Source organism: Canis lupus, chromosome 36 (assembly GCF_048164855.1).
Source record: "Canis lupus baileyi chromosome 36, mCanLup2.hap1, whole genome shotgun sequence".
Taxonomy (NCBI): domain Eukaryota; kingdom Metazoa; phylum Chordata; class Mammalia; order Carnivora; family Canidae; genus Canis; species Canis lupus.
The window spans coordinates 1823673-1840476 of NC_132873.1; positions in this window are offsets into that span (position 1 = coordinate 1823673).

Genomic DNA, 16804 nt, shown 5'->3' on the forward strand with positions numbered 1-16804 from the left:
CTCTGCAACCTCTAACCTTCCTTCAAATTCTTTGTGAGACAAGCTAGAAATTCTTCTACAACTATGGGTTTAGGGGAAGGGGTGAGGGAAGGAGTCACTGAGGACACATGAAGAAATACCAATCTATATGACTACAAAGTCTCTACCAAGGTCCTCTGCTTTCTCTGTTGGGCATTGATTGACATTTGGACTGTACGGGGTGGGAGTTTTTTGTTATCCAAGATAGGGTTTTGTCCTTATACCATAACACTGTTGAAATATAAAACTGCATGAAACAATGGCAAGAGATCTAGAATAGAAACCTAGAAGTGTGATTCTAACACAGCTCTGTTCTAATCAGCTGCCCTCAGTTTCTTTATCATAAATTAAGGGAGTCCATTCTGGTTTTCAGTCTATCAAATAAATGTTTATTGAGTCTCTGTTTCATGCCAGGCACCATGCAAGGTGTCCTGAGAAAATACACACAGCACTGATCTCAAGGAGCATATAATCTTATAGGAGCAGGTAAGTCAGCAGACACCTGTGATATGGAGGCCTGAGTGCTGAGAGCATTTACCATAGAGCCCTAGATGATAAACATCACATATTATTAAAAATCTTCTTCAAATACAAATGAAATTTTATGTAGTCTATTAATACCCTTATTTTAATTATAGATAATCCTAGCATAGAATCCCAAGTTTGTTGAGACCTTTGGTTAGGCACAACTATCCAGTAACTCAGTTATACAAGGTTAAACTTTCCAAAGACAATTAAAACTTTAAAATATAGTCAGAATTTATCAAAATAAAAGGTGTATCAAATATAATTTAATATATCAAAATATAATAATAAAAATTAAATTTTTTAAAACTAGAAAATGTATCATATGTTATACTTTTAAACCATACCCAGAAAGTATAAATAGAAACATTTTTATAGATTCATGTAGTTTCCAGATTGAGTGCTTCTAGAAGCACATCACAAAAGACACCAGTTTGTCAACCATAACACTTTGATTGTAATACATTTTCATCAAAATCCTATTCTGCAAAACATTTAATTAAAGCCTTAACTATTTACTTTTAGTGTACAAATCCAAATTCTGACATGAAATTAAATATTCCATGTCCCCAGTTCCCAATTTTTCATTATTTAGTAATTGTATTTATCACAGGGCAATGCACTCACATATGTGTGTGCATACACACACAAATACATTTTTAGATGTTAGGTACACAATAATTTTTCCAGTTTTATTTTGCTGTATTTTTTTTTGTTAGGATTAGCCTTTTCAATTTTAATGCATGCAAAAAAAAAAAGAAGAAGAAGCTCAATCTACAATCTTTCTAAAACCTGGGTTCCTGCAATTATGTAATGTTTTAAACTTTTTTTTTTAAATAGTCCAACCTCTGGCACAATTCTCTTACCAGTTACTTGGGGTGTGGTTTCTAACCTCAAGTTTAAACTCCTTTCTGTGAGTTTACTGTTCTACAGGTGGAAAAATAAGAAAAACATGAATTGCTTTAAAACAGTTTGATACATTTTTATTTAGTTTAGGCATTTGGTATTACCCTTAACGGTATTTAAAAAAATAAACAAACCATATTCTATCAAAATCTTCAAATATAAATTAGCAATACTTCATATTTTTTCCATATATATCTTGTTTGTTTGGAAGGCATATTTCCAAATAAGTGAGTTTTAAGATTATACATTTGAAATACTCCAAGCTAACTTTTTTTCCAGATAATAAAATCTTTTATCTGCAAACCAGAATAAGTTTTAAAAATTGGTTAAACTTCAACATCTACTTAAAGTCTCTTATTAAATTAAGATTCTTTGCCTGAAACAGTAATTATTCATCTACCTCTGGGTTCTTGATGATCTATGCTTACTCTAAAGACAGAGAGTTACTCCATTTTGATCTATTTCCAGCTGCTCAAAGATTAAGAATTAGGAAGTAGAGGAGTTAATTTCAGTAAATAAACTTTTTCTGGGAAGAAATCTTTGGTCCATTTACTGTAGGAAGGCAGTCACCACTGGTTGTTTCTGGGATAGCCCAGCTCAGGGCTCAGACTTCAGTGATAATGTTCTGGGAACCTAATCTGACACTGAGGCATCTGACTGATGATTCCCTGCCACCCTAGAGGAGAGAATCTGGAGCTCATGAGAGCTTGTTATACGGGTGAGTGTAAGTAGAAAAGCAAACTGGAATTTCCTGAGGTTTGCATGAGCATTCACCTTCTCAGTTGCCAGGGTTTTGTGTATGTTTTTTTGTTTTTACCATAGTTATATTTTCATGATTATGGCTGTAGGGATGCTCTGGGACATGGACCAAAGTGTAAAGATTTGTCATTAGCTCTTGAGGTATTTTTCTGAATATCTGAGTTTTCTTTTTCTGATTAGGGTTTTTAATGAGTATATTTTACAACTACTCCTGAATACGTCAGTCCTTAAAACAACCCTCAAGGTAGTACTGATTTTATTCTCACTTTCCAAATGAGGAGAATTAGGCACATATTGCTGATTAACTTCCCTGTGGCCCCACAAATGATAATGATAGGTTTGAAAATCCAAGAAATTCCAGAGCCTGTCTCCTAAAGAACTAAGAATAATTCTACACACTAATTGGAGGGACCAATCTCTCACTCTGCTCCCAGTATATCTTAGGATATCCACTCTGTTCACAATGTATATTAAGATATCCAGCCTGTTCCCAGTATATCCAAGGATTCCAAGACAAATAATGGTGGACAATTCCTTAGAAAACCTAAATGGCCCTAAACAAAAGTCTTTTATAATAAGGCAAATTGGCCAATATGTACCCCTGCACTTGGTCTCCCTGCCCAAGCTCATAAAGCTGCATATTAGTTTTATAAACCTCACCCTTAAATATGAACAGATAACCAAAGATCACCAGATATTTGAGGAAATACACAAATGTGAATGAAAAATATAAAGACCAAGAAAAAGCAAAATCAATATTTTAACTAGAAAAAAATTTAAAAGTATAATTATTATTCTCTAACATAAGATATTGCATCTATAAAGAAAAAAGTGATATACAAAAGTAATGATCATACTAAACAATATGAAAAGTATATACAACCCAGTAGAAGAAGAAGCAAAGACTACGAGCCAACAATTTTTTTTAAAAAGGAAAATATAAATACCTAAGGTCACTGGTGATGAGAAAAATGAAAATTAAAACCTGTACTTATTGGACACTCTGTACAATACAACTTCACAATCATTGGAGAAAATTTAAAAGTCTGACAAAATTAAGTGTTGACAAAGATATGAGATGACAAAAGTTTGGTAGTAGGAAAGTAAATTTTTAAAGTAGTACCTTGCCAGCATGAGCATAAGCATATCCTATGATTAGTAATTCCGCTTTCAGGTATGAACCCTAGAAAAAATCTTAAAGATTCATACAAGGAATCTTGAGCAAAATGTTCATGGTGACATTATTTGAAATACCAAAGAAGAAAAAGAAAAATGGAAACAGCCAAATGTTCATCAAGAGGAATATGAATCAGTAAAATGTACTATAGTCATACAGTAGGCACTATGAAAATGAATAAATGAGAGCTACATATATCACCATGAGTAAGCCTCACAAACACAATTTTGAGCTAAAAAGCAAATTACATTACAGTTGTTACAATATGAAACCATTCATATAAAATGTTTAAGAATATAAAATACACAGGGGAAAATATCCATGGCAGTGATAAAGATCAATACAGTTATTGCTGGAAAGAGAAAAAAGTCACTGTAATTAGGAAACTATTTACAAAGGATTTTAACTCTACCTGTAGTGATTTTTTTTTCAATTAGTGCTATGTGTTACTCATTATGTTTCTCCATACCACTTAGTGTGTCTACAAAACTTTTTTTTTTTTTTTAAGATTTTATTTATTCATTTGACACTGAGAAAGAGCAAGCACAAAGAGGGAGAGCAGCAGGCAGGGGGAGAGGGAGAAGCAATTTCTCCACTGAGCATGGAGCCCAACCCAGGGCTCGATCCCAGGACCTAGGGATCATGACTTGAGCTGAAGACAGATGCTTAACTGACTGAGCTGCCCTGGTGCCCCTCTATAAGAGTTTTTTTTTTAAAATAAATGGTTACAAAATAAGAAAATCTCTTAGAAGTTAAATAATACAGTAAACAAAATTTTAAATTAAATATAGGGATTTAAATATAAGGTAAATATCACTTCCCATAAAGTAGAAGAGAAAAATAAAAATAATGAAAATTTTAAAGTTTAGAAACCTAAAATTACAAACAAATTCAACATCTATCTAACAGGAATTCTAGAAAAGAAACAGAAACTAAGAGGAAGAAGTTGTCAAAGAGATAATACCAAAAAAGCAAAAAAAAATCCCAGAGCTGAAGAACCTGGATTTTTAGGGTAAACAGGTTCAGTGAGGATCTGGCAAAATTCATGAAAAAGATCTGCATCAAATACATTATTGTGAAATTTAAGTACACTAATGATTTAAAAAAAAAAAAACTACTAAGAGCTAAATCTTCAAATGATTTTCAGTGAAAGTTCTATGCTACAACTGTCCACCAAATGCCAGAGTGGAATTGCAAGAACACAAAAAATTAACTCTCATGAGAAAAGAAAATCTTAGTGAAGCAATAATCATATTAAAAAGGTAAAATAATGTTATCAAAAACTGTAATACAATTGTATTGGCAAGATAGAGGAAGATGAACTGGGCATATGGGTGGCTCAGTGGAGCTAAATCCTTAGCCAACATGATAGAAATCCCAAAAGATAATGTTTCTCGTTGAAAATCTATCAAATGGAAAATTTGAACACTTTATTTATAAATTTGGAGGAACATAAAAATAATTAGCTAAGAGTTGTGAACAGTTACCCTTTGGAGTAAAACTGGTGGGTTGGGAAAAAGTAGGGAGATTGTGAATTTTTTTCATTCTAAGTTTATAAGTATTATTCGACTATATGCAGATATCACTTGTATACAAATTAAGTTAAACTTAATTAAATTAAAATTAATTAAACAGGGCAGCCTGGGTGGCTCAGGAGTTTAGCACCGCCTTTGGCCAGGGTTGTGATCCTGAAGACCCGGAATCGAGTCCCATGTCAGGCTCCCTGCATGGAATGGAGCCTGCTTCTCCCTCTGCCTATGGCTGTGCCTCTGTGTGTGTGTGTGTGTGTCTCTCATGAATAAATAAATAAAATCTTTTAAAAAAATTAATTAAACAAAAAATGCCCATAAAGAATTTTTTGCAAATAATTTTAAGGGATTTACAAATAAAATAAAACACATTCATAGACCACATGGAGAAAGTTCCATTCAAGGAGGAAGTTTAAAAAAGGTGTCAGAGAAGGCTGAAGGAAATGCAATCCAAAACACTTGCTTTTGAACAGAAAATGAGCACAACTTCCATGGTAACAAAAAGGAAAGAGGCTGGATTAAGATACAGTTTTGAAGACAGAAGTTGAGGAAATCCCCCTCTAAAGACAATGTTAGTGAATGAGAGTGAAGAAAGCAGGAAGGGATGGAGAACGTGAGAGTATAAAAAGAAACCTTAACATTAGAATTGTCCTCTGTCAAAGCTTTGTATTGACGGTCATTTGTGTTGTGATAACTACAGTAGTAAGAACAGGGTGATGGGGAGTGAGGCTCATGTTCCCCTCACCAAAATCTCTCTCCAAAGCATCCTATATAAATATTCAAATAATCACCTGCACCTTAAAAAATCACATTGTCTACACCTTCGAGAAAAACGTCTAGCCCACCCTTTCAAAAAGACTGTTACCCCTAAGCCATCCTCCTATTCACAAATTTTGAGATTTCCAATGATGAATACAATAAGAAATTGAGTATATGTGATCAGGAAAGGAATTTGATCTTTTTGAACACTGAGAATGCTATGAGTTTTAGCTCACATGGAGCCACTCTCTCCCAGATTATCCAGTACAATCAATCCACATCCTGCTGCCAACAGAGTATTTCAACTGTGAGAAGAAGCTAACTAGAGCTTCGTTACTTGGCCACTAAGCAGCAGAAAAGGTCCCAGAGCATGCCCCAGTATGTACTGACCAATCTCCTTCCAGAGATGAAGGACTGGTTACAATCAGTCAGTGAGGCCCTGAGTAGATCAATCCATCTGAGGGATCTCTCCAGAGACACTCTGTCCCCTTAGGAAAAACCCTTGGCCCTTCCTTTAATTGAAAACTCTTCACTCTCCCAGAAGAGAGGAAGTAGAGTTCAAAATGTTACAAATCTTCTTGACACTGATTGAATTAGATAGGAAAATAGCTTCGTCATTGACCTTTATTGTGACTCTCAGTTGAAATGTTAGATGAATATAAAGTCAACTGAATGGATTGGAAAATAAAAAGAAAATGAAAGACTTTATTCTATCTAGGTCATGCCATACTGAGGGTAGAAACTACCCTTTCTAAAATCTTTGTTCCCCTCCGTGCCTTGCATACTGCCCAACATAGAGGAGTACCCAGGAAGGGCGACCTCATTCGTTAATGATAACCACACAGTAGGCAACTTTCCCTCCTGATGGCTGAAATGCCAAAAGGCTCCGAAAGTTGCATTTTTCTGGCAGAACCAGCTGCTGACAAGTGTTGGAGGAGATGTACTTTTTGAAAATCACTGCCATGACTGATGGAAATGCTTAAACATAACAAAAACAGCCCTTAAAAGCAGTTGAACTCTGGGAAGCTGCAACAATCTGCCTACTGACTTCAGGTTCCAAAGGCAACCCTCTTATTTCACAACTCTTCATCTTTCTGTTCTAGTTGGAATTTTTTTAAAAGAAATAATGAATTTTAATCAACAAAATAAAAGATGAATGATTGCAACCATGTAGAACTCAAAAGGCTAAGTGGAATTCCAAAGACAATGAGAGAAAGAATATAAGAACAGATAAATAAAAAGTTTTTCCCAACACATTTAATCTATAAATGTCTTGTAAGTTCTTAACAAGTTCCAGTCACTATATTAAGCACTAGGCATTGTATTAGTTTCTTGACCATAAGATAAAAACTGGATCTATACCAGAAAACAGGCTAAAAGACCTATAGTGGAAAAATTTAACAAATATTTATATTTATGACATGTATTTCTTTGCAGTTGCTGTATAAACCCTCGTCATACAAAGTAAACAAGGTGGAGATACTATGCTTCCTGGTTTCAAACTATACTACAAAGCTATAGTAATCAAAACAGTAATGTACTGACACAAAACAGACACATGGATCAATGGAGTGAAATGGAGAGCTTGGAAATAATCCCATACATACATGGTAAATTAATCTACGCCAGAGGAGGCAACTATACAATAGAGAAAAGACAGTGTTTTCCATCAATGATTGAACTACACAGCTACATGAAAAAGAATGGAACGGGTCTACTATTTTACACCATACAAAAAAATAAACTCAAAGTGGATAAAAGACTTAAATGTAAGACCTGAAACCATAAAACTCCTAGAAGAAAGCAGGCAGAAAGTCTTTGACATCAGTCTTAAAAATATTTTTCTTGGACTAGTCTCCTCAAGCAAAAGCAACAAAAGCTAAAATAAACAAATGGGACCACATCACACTAAAAAACTTTTGGACAGTGAAAGAAACACCATCAACAAAACAAAAACATAACCTGCTGAATGGAAGAAGATATCTGCAAATGAGACATCCAATAAGGTGTAAGATACGTAAAGAACTTACACAACTTAATAGAAAGAAAGCAACCTGGTTAAAAACATAGGCAGAGGACTTGAATAGACATTTCTGCAAAGAAGACATGCAGATAGTCAACAGACATGAAAAAATTTTCAAAATCACTCATCATCAAGAAAATGCCACACTAAGCTATCACCTCACAGCTGTTAGATTGTCTATTATCAAACATATATACATATATATGTGCATTGTTGATGGGAATGTTAGTTGGTGCAGCCACTATGGAAAATAGTATGGAGGCTCCTCAAAAAATCAAAAATAGAACTACCCTATGATCCAACAATTCTATTTCTGATTATGTCTCCAAAGAAAACAGAATCACCAACCAGAAGAGAGAGATACAACCCTATGTTCATTGCAACATCATTCACAACAGCCAAGATGTAGAAGCAACCCAAGTGTCCATCAATAGATGAATGGATAAAGAAGAAGTGAGATATATGTATGGAATATTACTTCCATTACTAAAGAAGAATGAGATCTTGCCATTTGTGACAGCATGAATAGACCGAGAGGGTATTGTGCTGAGAAAAATAAGTCAGAGAAAAACAAATATTGTATGATTTCACTTATATATGGAATCTAAAAAACAAAACAAAATGGAAACAGACTCCTAGATACAGGAAACACACTGTCGGTTACTAGAGCGAGAGGGTTGTGGGGCAGATGAAGTAGGAAAAATGGATTACAAAGTACAAAATTTGAGTTATGAAATAAATAAGTCAGGGAATTGTAATGTACAGCATAGGGAATATAGTCAATAATACTATAATAACTTTGTGTGGTGACAGATGGTAACTACACTATGGGTATCGTTCTAAAATATATAAAAGTATCAAATCACTATGCTGTACATCTGAAATTAACAGGATATTGTATGTTAATTATACTTCAATCATATTTCTAGGACAATAATTGTATATCCCCCACCTCCTTCTAAAAAACTAAGTAGCTTGGTGATGTCACAGTAGGGAGACCAATAGGACTCCTGGACATTGGTGAGCTCTTCTGACTCTGGAAATTCTTTTGATTTGAATCTCAATTTCTCTTGTGGTAAATTCCAAATTGTGACTTTCAAATCTTCTTAGTCAAGGGGCACCTGGGTGCCTCAGTGGTTGAGCATCTGTCTTTGGTTCAGGTCATGATTCCAGGGTCCTGGGATCGAGTCCCACATCAGCGTCCCCGCAGGGAGCCTGCTTCTCCCTCTGCCTGTGTCTCTGTCTCTCTCTGTGTCTCTCATGAATAAAAAAATAAAAATAAATAAATCTTAAAAAAAATAGATCTTCTTAGTCAAACTAGCTTTAGATAAGTTCTCCAGGAAACATCCAGAAATCCTCTGCTCTCTGACTTAGTGTACCCTGTGTCCATCTCTCAGCACTCTCTCTTGGTTATCAGACTGACCCCAGAAAAGAGAAGCAGGAAATGCAAGCTGACTTGGGGACTGAAGATGTTATTTGTGCTTCATTGCTGATTTTCTTCTTCCCCCACCCAGTCACCTGATGAAATCAAGTCCTCTCACTGCTTCCACCGTTTTTTAAGAGACTTATCCCCCTATAAGGAGGGGTCAGGAGTTGGTCTAGCAGCAGCCACTAGAGTCTGATCCTGGTGGTGCTTCTAGGGCATTCAGTTTCTGGGATTCGGAGTAACTCAGGATCATCTTGAATTCTAGTTCTATTTCATGCTGGAAAACTGATGGGAAGTCATTTGGTATCTCTGAGACTGACTGTCCTCATTTATAAAATGTGAATAACAATGGGTAAATCATAGGATTTCTAAGACCAGTAAATGAAAACACATAAAGCACCTATCACAGTGCTGAGCTCATCATAGGTGTTTGGATAGTTTCTTTCCCTTTTGCTCCCTGCTTTTTTCTCCCCTGATGCTGGCAGCTTTTTTGGGAAGGAGGAGACTTCACCATGAGTCAGGTTCATCTTCATTTCTGAGAAGAAAGTTTGTGCTCCAACCACTGATCACATGGCTCTGTAAATATTGGTTTCCAGACAGTTGTGAACATAAAGAACCACAGTGTTGGGACACTTGATCTCACTCTAGGTTTCAGGAAAGCCTGAAAAGGTCTGTAAGACCCTAATGTTTACAGCAGCATTATCTACAATGGCTGAATTATGGAAAGAGCCCAAATGTCCATTGACTGATGAATGGATAAAGATTTGAAAGCTCTAAATATGCAAAACACCAAGAAAACCAAATGCACAAAGGTGGGATGGTGACAAAAGCAAAGCAAAGGAAACCTCAACTTCTGGGGGAACAGAAAGCCCTAGTTCCACTTGTCTTTCACGTGCAAGTATCACAGTGCATTATATGCACCTTGTCCTTACAGGCTGGGCTTACAACTCCGATTGCTGCTCATACTTTCTTTCCCAGGCTTCCTGGGGCAACCACCTCCTCCTCCTTTAGTCATGGACAGTTTTACTGCTGAACCTCTTTCCGGAAAGGCTAGTCTCAGGGTATCCTCCAGCGCCCGACACTCAAACATTCCCTTTGAGGTTGCTATGAGCAGCACCAAGAATTTCTGGACTCCTGCTTCCTTCCTGGTCCCACACCAGCACTACTTACGGAAGCAGAGATGGCCCTGGCTTCCAAAGGCAGAAATCCTCAGGTTCAAATGTTGCTACTGCATTTTAATACGTGACCCCAAGCAAGTTAAATAACCTTTATATGCTTCACGATCTGTAATAGCAATGTTAAAATTTTTCCCTACCTCATGTGTTCAATTACCGAGAGATTCAAATCAAATTAAGTGACACAAGGCAAAGCTTTAGAAGCTGAATATTCTAGTTATTATTATTGTTGCTTCTACTTAACCCATATTCTCCTTCTTCTCCAACTCTAGGCATCAGGGCCCTCGAAATATATTGCCTATGTTTCCCCACAACACAATAAACCCAACAAGCAAATGACTTCCTAGTCCCTCTCAATTATTTTACAAAATCCCCAGGGAGTGCTCATGAATAGGCATCTTTGGTTGTAATATGACACCTGCCATTTTCCTTCTCCCTTATTCAGTTCCCTCTGATTTGTCTGTTCTTGTATTTTCCAGGCTTATCATCAAAGGTGTCCATGCCAAGAAAGCTGTCTTCCTTTGTCCCCAAGTTGCCAGAGCTGCCCTCCATGCTGCGGGTCAGGTGCCCTGTGTGCTGAGACACAAGTGTGACTGGTGTGCTTAAACTCTTAAGACACTGAGAAGCCCATTCCTCCTCTGTCTTACCTGCTATTCCCTGTGGCCACCCACTGCCAGAACCGCTGGTATTCATTGCCTCAGGGTGAGAGCTGACACATTCTGCAGGGGGTCATTTTTCAAAGATATCAGTGGTAAAACCAACTTCTTAAAGCTCTTAACAAGCAATATTCCTGAAATGTGAATTTTCTAAATTCCTTTTTCATGTCATGAACAAAACCCAGAAATCTGATCAAACAGTTTAAGAAAGGCTACCTTGTGTATAGAAATTAAAATAAATGACATAAGAAAATCCCGTGTTTATTTAGATGGACTGTTAGTTGTCTTACACTGTTACAAAAGGGAAGCTGAATTCATGACCCAGAAACTTAAACAAACAGCTTCAGGGCTAGCTGACCAACAAGGCCAAGTTCCCAAGTAGTATCCACGCTGATTATCCCTGGGGTTTTTAATATGGAATAGATTCCTCTGTTGGGTCTTTTTTTCCTCTCTTGTTGAAGCTCACATTTCCTTCTTCATTGCCATTCGACTTCGAGAAATAAAAATTCTCTTGTTGTTAAATTGTTTTATTGCAGAGCCTGTCTTTATCCAAGGGAAATAAAAATGTTTATGTTCGAGTATATTTGAAACATATCTGAATAATTGTGGGAAGTCATAAAACGTGATAATTCATTAGTAATACCTATATTTATCACTTCAGATATAACTGAACTGAGAGGACAAAAAGATATTTTTTCTCTTTTTTCATCTTAGACTGAAGTTTTTATTTCTGATCCATCATAAAAATCCAGTACAACCTCTAGTATTCTGAAATATTGCCTGATATTTCCTGTCTCCTGCCACAACTATTTATAACAAGTTTGAATTAGATAAAAGTGCCTCTGATCATTCATAAACTTAAAAACAGAATGCAGAGCCTTTTGTCTTCCATATATATAGATCTTTTCAAGTTTTGAAAATTATTGATCTAGACATTTGAATCAAGAAAATAGAAAAATAAGCAAAGTAGTTACAAATAAAATAGAAGAGATAAATACAATAGAAGAAAGAAATGAACTATTTTTAAAAGAAGAGTATTTTTTAAACTAGGTTTTTTTTTTTTAAGATTTTATTTATTTATTCATGAGAAACACAGAGAGAGGCAGAGACACAGGCAGAGGGAGAAGCAGGCTCCCTGTGGGGAGCCTGATGTGGGACTCCATCCGGGTCTCCAGGATCTCGCCCTGGGCTGAAGGCGGCGCTAAACCGACGAGCCACCGGGGCTGCCCTAAACTAGGTTTTTTTGGGAAAGATATAATATAGGAAAACCTCTGAGGAAAAGAGGTATAAAGAAACAATACTGGAATGAAAAATGGGTCAAAACTCATACACAATAAATAATTTTGAAATAATGAGATTACTAGGAAAAGCTACAGTTCATTATTCTACACTTCATAAATAAAAATTAAAAATTTTAATTACTAATTAACAAAAATGACTTAAGACAAAATAGAAACCCCAAAGAAACCAGAAACATATAAATTGGATTGGTCATCAGAAACCAACTCCCAGAATGCACTAAGTCTAGGTTTTGGAGAAGAATTTTCAAAAAGGAAGAAAAAAAATCAATCTTACACAAACCATACCAGCAAGTAGAAAAAAAGGAAAATATACTCAATACATTTTATGTAGCTAGTCTATTCTTCAATGAGAGAAAAGAAAGAGAGATTATCGGGCAGTCCAGGTGGCTAGTCAGTTTGGTGCCGCCTTTGGCCCAGGGCATGATCCTGGAGACCTGGGATTGAGTCCCACGTTGGGCTTCTTGTGTGGAGCCTGCTTATCCCTCTGCCTGTGTCTCTACCTCTCTCTGTATGTCTCTCATGAATAAATAAATAAAATATTTTTAAAAAATAGAGACTATCATTAATATAAAGGCAGGATCTGATCTGTTAGGGGAACTTGTGGAGAGGAGGCACAGTTGGCCAGTTATCTGTCACAGGCTGTGAGACAATAGAGAAGGTAGAAAAGGGGAATATTTCCCTTAGTTACAATCTGGGTTTCCTTATTTTTTTGAGAGTCCCAAATAAAACATTTCAACCCTATTTTAATAACTTTTGGCTACTAGAATTTGTTCTTTTAAAAAAAATGACTGTATATGCTAAGTGAAATAAGTCAGACAGAAAAAAAGAACCAAATAAAGTATGATGTCAGTTATGTGTGGAATCTGAAAAGACAAACTCAGACTTCTGGGGAAGATGACAGGGTAGGAGGATCCTGGGCTCTCCTTACCCCATGTATACAACTAGATTAGCACCCACCACAGTGTAAATAAGGCAGAAAACAACCTGAAGCCTGGCAGACAGACTCCACAGCTAAATGTAGAAAGAAGCCACATTGAAGAGGGTAGGAAGGGCAGAGATGTGGTCTACATACAATGGACCTGCAGGACTGCCTACGGGAGAGAGAGATGCTGTGGGCATGGAGAAGGAGGAGGAGCAGACCCCAAGCCAGGCACTGGAGGGACCTGCACTGGAGAGATGAATCCACATAACATTTGGCTTTGAGATCCAGAAGAACCTGGTTTCATAAGTTTTTACAATCAGTGGAGCTTGATACCTAAAACTTTAAAAATCAGCAAGCTCAGCTCTGGGAGAGCTGGAGGGTGATAGGAAACTGAATCTATGTCTTTCAAGAGACAGCATAACAAATGGCACCACTGAGATATACCACAGAAGCAGTAGTTTGAGAAGCACTGGGGGTATATGGGAAGGAGATTTATTTAATAATCTGAGAGCCTATGCTGGAGGGGCAGGGATCTTTGCAAGACTTCTCCAAGAACAAAGGAACTGGCGGGTACTATTTCCCTACCCCACTTGCCAGCCTAGATACAAGGACAACTGGGGCAACCAACACAGTGACAACACTCTCCACCTACCTTGCTAACAGCATGCCCCAAACCCATGAACTTCTGTGGATCCACCCTATCCAATCCAACTTGGCTGGCCTCAGCAAGAGTTTTCCTAGAAATAATAGCTGAAAACTTCCTGGATCTAAGGAAGGAAAAGAAATCCAGATCCAGGAGGCATGAGAGCCTTCAACAAAATCAACCCAAGGAAGTCCACATCAAGACATGTAGTAATTAAGATGGTAAAAAGTAGTAATAAAGAGAAATTTTTAAAGCACCAAGAGAAAATAAAATAGTTCATACAAGGGAGATCCCATGAAGGCTCTCAACTGATTTTTTTAGCAGAAACTGTGGAAACCAGAAGAGAATAGCATAATATATTCAAAGTGCTAAAATTAAAAAAAAAAAAGCAACCAAGAAAAATCTTTCCAGCAAAGTTATCATTCAGTGTAAAAGGACAGATAAAGAGTTTCCCAGACAAAGTTAAAGGAATTCATCATGACTAAACCAGCATTACAAGAAATGTTAAAGAGGACACTGTGAGTGGGGCAAAGACAATAAGAAGGAGTAAGAAAAGCAGGAAGTACAGAAGCAGTAAAATAAAGTATATCTATAAAAGTCAGTCAAGGGATTCACAGAATAAAATACATAAAGTATAATACCATATATCCTAAACATTGAGTGGTGAGAGTAAAAATTTAGTGCTTTTAGAATGGGTTTAAACTTAAGCAACCATCAACTTAATATAGACTACTGTATGCATAGGATGTTATATACAAACCTAATGGTAACCACAAATCAAAAACTGCTAAAAGATAATGCAAAAAATAAACAGAAAGGAAATCCAAGTATATCACTAAAGAAAACCAGCAAATCATCAGAGGAGAGAACAAGAGAAGAACAGAGAAAAACTACACAACAACCATAAAACAAGTAAAAAATGTCAATAAGTACATACTTATCAATAATTACTTTGAAAGTAAATGGAGTAAACCACAATCCAGCAAGAAGATATAATAATTGTCAATATTTGCATCAACATGGGAGCACCCAAATACATAAAGCAGCTAATAACAAATGTAAAGGAAATAAAGATAGTAATACAATATTAGCAGAAGACTTTAATAGGTCACTTACATTAATGGAGAGATCATCCAAAACAGAAAAATCAGAGAAACAGTTCTTTGAATGACACATTGGACCAGAGGTATCTAACAGACATATTCAGAACACTGCATCATAAAACAGCATAATACACATTCTTTTCAAGTGCATATGAAATATTCTTCAGAATAAATCACGTGTTAAGCCACAAAACACGTCTCAACAAATTCACAAAAACTGAAGTTATACCATGTGTCTTTTCTGACCACAACACTATGAAACTAGAAATCTACCACAAGGAAAAATCTGAAGAGCACAAGTACATGGAGGTTAAGTAACATGCTACTAAGCAATGAATGAGTCAGCCAAAAATCAAAGAAACATACAGGAAGACAGATGAAAATGAAAACACATTGGTCTAAAATCTTTGGGATGCAGCAAAAGCTGTTCTAAGAGAGAAGTTTATATTAATACAGTCCTACCTCACGAAGCAAGGAAAACTTCAAATAAACAACCCAATCTTAATCTGAAGGAGCTATAAAAAGAACAAAAACGCAAAACCAGTAGAAAGAATGAAATAATAATTAGAGCAGAATAAAGGAAATAGAAACAACAACAACAAAATAAAACAGATCAACGAAACCAGGAGCTGGTCCTTTGATAAGATCAACACAATTGGTAAAACTTTAGCCAGACTTATCAAAAAGAAAAAAGAGAGAGGACTCAAAAAAAAAAAAAATCAGAAACGAAAGAGGAGAAATAACAATTGACACCACAAAATACAACAGAATGTAAGAGAATATTATGAAAAATGATATGCCAACAAATTGGACAACCTAGAAGAAATGGATAAATTACTAAAAATATATCATCTTCCAAAATGGAATCAGGAAGAAATAGGAAATTTGAACAGATTGATGACCAGAATGAAATTGAATCAGTAATAAAAATTAAAAAAAAAAAAAAAAAAAAAAAAACCTCTCAACAAACAAAAATCCAGGAACCAACAGCTTCACAGGTGAATTCTAATGAACATTTAAAAGAGTTAAGGGGCATTTGGGGTGTTCAGTTGGGTAAGCATCCAACTTTGGCTCAGGTCATGATCTCACAGTCATTAGACTGAGCCCCGTTTCTGGCTCCACACTCAACTTGTAATCTGCTTGAGATTTTCTCTCTCCCTCTGTTCATGTACACTTTCTCTCTCTCTAAAAAATATTTTTTTTAAAGATTTAATACCTATTTTTCTCAAACTACTCCAAATATAGAAAAGGAAGGAAAGCTTCCAAATTCATTCTGAGCCCAGATAACCCTGATAGTAAAAACAGATAAAGGCACTACAAACATAGCCAGAGCTACAGGCCAGTATCTCTAATGAACACAGATGTGAAAATCCTCAACAAAATATTAGCAAACCAAATCAACAACACATTTTAAAAAATCATTCACCACAATCAAGTGGGATTTATTCCTGGGATGCAAGGGTCATTCAATATTTACAAGTCTATCAACATTATACAACATCATCCACATCAACAAGAGAAAGGATAAAAGCCATATGATGATTTTAATGGATGCAGAAAAAGCATTTGACAAGTACAACATCCATTTGTGATGAAAACCCTCAACAAAGGAGGATTAAAGGGAACATACCTTAGCATAATAAAGACAGTATATGAAAAACTGACAGCTAACATCATACTAGATGGTGAAAAACTGAGGATTTTTCCTTAGATCATGAACAAGACAAGACTGTCCATTCTCACCACTTTTACTCAACATAGTACTTGAAGTCCCAGCTGCCACACCAATCAGACAACAAAAAGAAATAAAAGATATCCAAATCAGTAAGGAAAAAGTAAAATGTTCACTATTTACAGACGTCATGATACCATGACAATGCAT